Below are 7500 nucleotides of genomic sequence, written 5' to 3'. Positions count from 1 at the left end.
CGAATGTATCCGATGTATGTACGTCGTCCGTCTCAGATCTGTAGTAAGTGGGCCTACCCAAGATGCACACGATAATTTTAGCTTAAACCATGCCGAAAAGTCGACTTCACGTCGTGCATCGGTACAAAATTATTCAAGGGGCAAAATAAATTCACGAGAGTAGGTCCGATTACCGCTGGATCAGACGACGATCGTAACTTGTTGGATACAAATGTATCCGATGTATGTACGTCGTCCCTCTCTGATCTACGGTACGTGGACCGACCCAAGATGCACACGATAATTTTAGCTGACTTCATGCCGAAAAGTCGGTTCACGTCATGCATCGGTATCTTAAATCGCGCCGTAAAGTCGTTCACGTCATGCATCGGTATCTTAAATCGAGCCGAAAAGTCGGCTCACGTCATGCATCGGCGTCTTTTTTTTGTGCCACCGATGCATGACGTGAACGACCCTAGGGCGCGATTTAAAGCCATACCGATGCATGACGTAAACAAGATCACACCGATGCAGCACGTTAACATTAAAGCCCGCCTAATCCGATCGATGGAGGCCGTCTCGAGTGTCCAACTTGCTCACAAGAGCCGAGAAACAAACCGATGCATCACGTAGACAAGATCGTACCGAATGTTAACACAATCCAGAAGGAAATAATCTTAGATGAATATCGATTCTGATTATTGATTTTTCTTTCGCGATATTGATAGAAGACATCTGAATGAATTTCGAATTAATTCCGAAATCAAAAAAATATTTTCAATAAATTTTTTTTTCTAGAGTACCTCGGTCTTTTCTATTTTTTTCCAAGTTTCGTACGTCAATCAACATACATCCCAGAAAAAATCATCTCTCTAACTATCCTGGTTCAAAAGTTGTATCGGAACATTTCACGTCGAAAAAGAACATAGGCGAAAAAGGACGTGAACATTATTCCTTATAAAAACCAAACCCGACCATGGATTTTGATTCTGATTGTTGATTATCGCTATTAGAACACATTAGGAGGCAACCAAATCAAATTTGAGAAAATTCCACGATCAGAAAATTTTTTTCGAAAAAAAAAAAAAAATTCGAGAACACCTCGGTCATGGCAAGTTATTTCCCACAATCCATTCCCCAATCAACGTACATCCCAGAAAAAATCATCTCTCTAACTATCCTGGTTCAAAAGTTGTATCGGAACATTTTCACGTCGAAAATATATCTCTAAGTCCAGACCGATGCACCACGTAATCTCGGGCAGACCGATGCACAACGTAAATGACGATCGGGACCGGGGCGATCGGTCGTATCTGACACCGCCGGCTCGGTTCTAACATCGTCAATGAGTCGGGGTTGAAAAAAAGGACGTGAACATTATTCCTTATAAAAACCAAACCCGACCATGGATTTTGATTCTGATTGTTGATTATCGCTATTAGAACACATTAGGAGGCAACCAAATCAAATTTGAGAAAATTCCACGATCAGAAAATTTTTTTCGAAAAAAAAAAAAAAATTCGAGGACACCTCGGTCATGGCAAGTTATTTTCCACAATCCATTCCCCAATCGACGTACATCACAGAAAAAATCATCTCTCTAACTATCCTGGTTCAAAAGTTGTATCGGAACATTTTCACGTCGAAAATATATCTCTAAGTCCAGACCGATGCACCACGTAATCTCGGGCAGACCGATGCACAACGTAAATGACGATCGGGACCGGGGCGATCGGTCGTATCTGACACCGCCGGCTCGGTTCTAACATCGTCAATGAGTCGGGGTTGAAAAAAAGGACGTGAACATTTTTCCTTATAAAAATCAAACCCGATCATGGATTTTGATTCTGATTGTTGATTATCGCTATTAGAACATATAAGGAGGCAACCAAATCAAATTTGAGAAAATTCCACGATCAGAAAATTTTTTTCGAAAAAAAAAAAAAATCGTAATCACCTCGGTCATGGCGAGTTATTTTCCGTATTTCATTCCACAATCAACGTACAACATAGAAGAAATCATCTCTCTAACTATCCTGGTTCAAAAGTTGTATCGGAACATTTCACGTCGTAATATCTCGCCAAGTCCAGACCTCGGCGATAGGTAGTATCTGACACCGTCCGCTCGGGACTGACATCGACTTGGACTCGGGCTGATGATGGGGAGGCGTTTAAGGACGTGAACATTTTTCCTTATAAAAATTAAAGTCGACAATGAATATTGATTCTGATTACTGATTTACGCTTTAAAAACACATTAGAAGGCAACCAAATCGAATTTGAGGAAATTCCACGATCAGAAAATTTTTTTCGAAAAAAAAAAAAATCCGAAAAATATTTTTCGATTCCTATTACTGATTTACTCTTTTAGAACACATTAGGAGGCAACCAAATCAAATTTGAGAAAATTCCACAATCAGAAAATTTTTTTCGAAAAAAAAAAAAATTCGAGGACACCTCGGTCATGGCAAGTTATTTTCCACAATCCATTCCCCAATCGACGTACATCACAGAAAAAATCATCTCTCTAACTATCCTGGTTCAAAAGTTGTATCGGAACATTTTCACGTCGAAAATATATCTCTAAGTCCAGACCGATGCACAACGTAAACTAGGGCTGAACCGATGCACCACGTAATATCGGGCAGACCGATGCAGAACGTAAACTCGATCATACCGATGCTTCACGTAATCTCGATCTTACCGATGCACCACGTAAACAAGGGCAGACCGATGCAGAACGTAAAGTAGATCTTACCGATGCACCCCGTAATCTCGATCTTACCGATGCACCACGTAATCTCCATCTTACCGATGCACCACGTGAACTGGATCTTACCGATGCAGAACGTGAATTGGATCTTACCGATGCACCACGTAAACTCGATCATACCGATGCACCACGTAATCTCGGGCAGACCGATGCACAACGTGAATGACGATCGGGACCGGGGCGATCGGTCGTATCTGACACCGCCGGCTCGGTTCTAACATCGTCAATGAGTCGGGGTTGAAAAAAAGGACGTGAACATTTTTCCTTATAAAAATCAAACCCGATCATGGATTTTGATTCTGATTGTTGATTATCGCTATTAGAACATATAAGGAGGCAACCAAATCAAATTTGAGAAAATTCCACGATCAGAAAATTTTTTTCGAAAAAAAAAAAAAAATCGTAATCACCTCGGTCATGGCGAGTTATTTTCCGTATTTCATTCCACAATCAACGTACAACATAGAAGAAATCATCTCTCTAACTATCCTGGTTCAAAAGTTGTATCGGAACATTTCACGTCGTAATATCTCGCCAAGTCCAGACCTCGGCGATAGGTAGTATCTGACACCGTCCGCTCGGGACTGACATCGACTTGGACTCGGGCTGATGATGGGGAGGCGTTTAAGGACGTGAACATTTTTCCTTATAAAAATTAAAGTCGACAATGAATATTGATTCTGATTACTGATTTACGCTTTAAAAACACATTAGAAGGCAACCAAATCGAATTTGAGGAAATTCCACGATCAGAAAATTTTTTTCGAAAAAAAAAAAAATCCGAAAAATATTTTTCGATTCCTATTACTGATTTACTCTTTTAGAACACATTAGGAGGCAACCAAATCAAATTTGAGAAAATTCCACAATCAGAAAATTTTTTTCGAAAAAAAAAAAAATTCGAGGACACCTCGGTCATGGCAAGTTATTTTCCACAATCCATTCCCCAATCGACGTACATCACAGAAAAAATCATCTCTCTAACTATCCTGGTTCAAAAGTTGTATCGGAACATTTTCACGTCGAAAATATATCTCTAAGTCCAGACCGATGCACAACGTAAACTAGGGCTGAACCGATGCACCACGTAATATCGGGCAGACCGATGCAGAACGTAAACTCGATCATACCGATGCTTCACGTAATCTCGATCTTACCGATGCACCACGTAAACAAGGGCAGACCGATGCAGAACGTAAAGTAGATCTTACCGATGCACCCCGTAATCTCGATCTTACCGATGCACCACGTAATCTCCATCTTACCGATGCACCACGTGAACTGGATCTTACCGATGCAGAACGTGAATTGGATCTTACCGATGCACCACGTAAACTCGATCATACCGATGCACCACGTAATCTCGGGCAGACCGATGCACAACGTGAATGACGATCGGGACCGGGGCGATCGGTCGTATCTGACACCGCCGGCTCGGTTCTAACATCGTCAATGAGTCGGGGTTGAAAAAAAGGACGTGAACATTTTTCCTTATAAAAATCAAACCCGATCATGGATTTTGATTCTGATTGTTGATTATCGCTATTAGAACATATAAGGAGGCAACCAAATCAAATTTGAGAAAATTCCACGATCAGAAAATTTTTTTCGAAAAAAAAAAAAAAATCGTAATCACCTCGGTCATGGCGAGTTATTTTCCGTATTTCATTCCACAATCAACGTACAACATAGAAGAAATCATCTCTCTAACTATCCTGGTTCAAAAGTTGTATCGGAACATTTCACGTCGTAATATCTCGCCAAGTCCAGACCTCGGCGATAGGTAGTATCTGACACCGTCCGCTCGGGACTGACATCGACTTGGACTCGGGCTGATGATGGGGAGGCGTTTAAGGACGTGAACATTTTTCCTTATAAAAATTAAAGTCGACAATGAATATTGATTCTGATTACTGATTTACGCTTTAAAAACACATTAGAAGGCAACCAAATCGAATTTGAGGAAATTCCACGATCAGAAAATTTTTTTCGAAAAAAAAAAAAATCCGAAAAATATTTTTCGATTCCTATTACTGATTTACTCTTTTAGAACACATTAGGAGGCAACCAAATCAAATTTGAGAAAATTCCACAATCAGAAAATTTTTTTCGAAAAAAAAAAAAATTCGAGGACACCTCGGTCATGGCAAGTTATTTTCCACAATCCATTCCCCAATCGACGTACATCACAGAAAAAATCATCTCTCTAACTATCCTGGTTCAAAAGTTGTATCGGAACATTTTCACGTCGAAAATATATCTCTAAGTCCAGACCGATGCACAACGTAAACTAGGGCTGAACCGATGCACCACGTAATATCGGGCAGACCGATGCAGAACGTAAACTCGATCATACCGATGCTTCACGTAATCTCGATCTTACCGATGCACCACGTAAACAAGGGCAGACCGATGCAGAACGTAAAGTAGATCTTACCGATGCACCACGTAATCTCGATCTTACCGATGCACCACGTAATCTCCATCTTACCGATGCACCACGTGAACTGGATCTTACCGATGCAGAACGTGAATTGGATCTTACCGATGCACCACGTAAACTCGATCTTACCGATGCACCACGTAATCTCAATCTTACCGATGCACCACGTGAACTGGATCTTACCGATGCAGAACGTGAATTGGATCTTACCGATGCACCACGTAAACTCGATCTTACCGATGCACCACGTAATCTCAATCTTACCGATGCACCACGTGAACTGGATCTTACCGATGCAGAACGTGAATTGGATCTTACCGATGCACCACGTAAACTCGATCTTACCGATGCACCACGTAATCTCAATCTCACCGATGCACCACGTGAACTGGATCTTACCGATGCAGAACGTGAATTGGATCTTACCGATGCACCACGTAAACTCGATCTTACCGATGCACCACGTAATCTCGATCTTACCGATGCACCACGTAATCTCAATCTTACCGATGCATCACGTAATCTCGATCTTACCGATGCAGAACGTAAACTCGATCATACCGATGCACCACGTTATCTCGGCAGACCGATGCAGAACGTAAAAAAAAAGCTTACAGCACGCGGTGTTCCCAAGCGGTCACCCATCCAAGTACTAACCGCGCCCGACGCTGCTTGGCTTCAGTGTTCTGACGAGAACTGGCAATTTCAGCGTGGTATGGCCGTAAACAACATATATTGCGATATTTTCTATGATATCTCACTTTTTGGGAGCGGAAAGGACGTGAACGTTTTTCCTCATAAAAAATGAAATAACTTTTGGATATTAATTCTGATTGTTGATTTAAGCTTTAAGAACACATTAGGACATATCTCAATGAAATTTGAGGGATTTCCGAAATCGAAAAATATTTTTCGAAAAAAAAAAAAAATCCCAGAAGACCTCGGTCATCTCAAGTTTATTTCCATATTCTATTACACAATCAACGTACATCACAAAAGGAACCATCTCTCTAACTATCACAGTTAAATTTTTGTATCGGAACATTTCACGTCGGAATATCTCGCTAAGTCCAGACCGGGGAGATCGGTCGCATCTGACACCGTCCGCTCCGGTCTAACATCGTCTTGGAGTCGGGGTAACGATGGAGAGGCGTTTAAGGACGTGAACATTTTTCCTTATAAAAATTAAAGTCGACAATGAATATTGATTCTGATTACTGATTTACTCTTTTAGAACACATTAGAAGGCAACGCAATCAGATTTGAGGAAATTTCAAGATCAGAAAATTTTTTTCGAAAAAAAAAAAAATTCAAGAACACCTGGGTCATGGCAAGTTATTTCCCACAATCCATTCCACAATCAACGTACAACATAGAAGAAATCATCTCTCTAACTATCCTGGTTCAAAAGTTGTATCGGAACATTTCACGTCGAAATACCTCGCCAAGTCCAGACCGGGGCGATAGGTAGTATCTGACACCGTCCGCTCGGGACTGACATCGACTTGGACTCGGGCTAATGATGGGGAGGCGTTTAAGGACGTGAACATTTTTCCTTATAAAAATTAAAGTCGACAATGAATATTGATTCTGATTACTGATTTACGCTTTAAAAACACATTAGAAGGCAACCAAATCAAATTTGAGGAAATTCCAAAATCAGAAAATTTTTTTTCAAAAAAAAAAAAATCCGAAAAATATTTTTCGATTCTGATTACTGATTTACTCTTTTAGAACACATTAGAAGGCAACGAAATCAAATTTGAGTAAAATCCAAAATCAGAAAATATTTTTCGAAAAAAAAAAAAAATTCGAGAACACCTCGGTCATGGCAAGTTATTTTCCACAATCCATTCCCCAATCAACGTACATCCCAGAAAAAATCATCTCTCTAACTATCCTGGTTCAAAAGTTGTATCGGAACATTTTCACGTCGAAAATATATCTCTAAGTCCAGACCGATGCAGAACGTAAACTCGATCATACCGATGCTTCACGTAATCTCGATCTTACCGATGCACAACGTAAACTAGATCACACCGATGCAGAACGTAAACTCGATCTCACCGATGCACCACGTGAACTGGATCTTACCGATGCAGAACGTGAATTGGATCTTACCGATGCACCACGTAAACTCGATCTTACCGATGCACCACGTAATCTCGATCTTACCGATGCACCACGTGAACTGGATCTTACCGATGCAGAACGTGAACTCGATCTTACCGATGCACCACGTAAACTAGGGCTGACCGATGCATCACGTAAACGACGATCGAGAGGCGCGAAAGGACGTGAACGT

General features: G+C 40.8%; 1 non-coding gene across 1 annotated transcript; it reads right to left on the bottom strand.

Annotated features, from left to right (window-relative positions):
- Window positions 1-5803: 5803 nt before the first annotated feature.
- Window positions 5804-5922, bottom strand: LOC123688412. The gene has a single exon (XR_006749935.1). It is a non-coding gene; the product is annotated as a 5S ribosomal RNA (ribosomal RNA).
- Window positions 5923-7500: the final 1578 nt, after the last annotated feature.

Source organism: Harmonia axyridis, chromosome X, assembly GCF_914767665.1.
Source record: "Harmonia axyridis chromosome X, icHarAxyr1.1, whole genome shotgun sequence".
Classification (NCBI taxonomy): Eukaryota; Metazoa; Arthropoda; class Insecta; order Coleoptera; family Coccinellidae; genus Harmonia; species Harmonia axyridis.
Note: the sequence above shows the minus strand (reverse complement) of the source record. Positions and strands in the feature narration are given on the sequence as shown.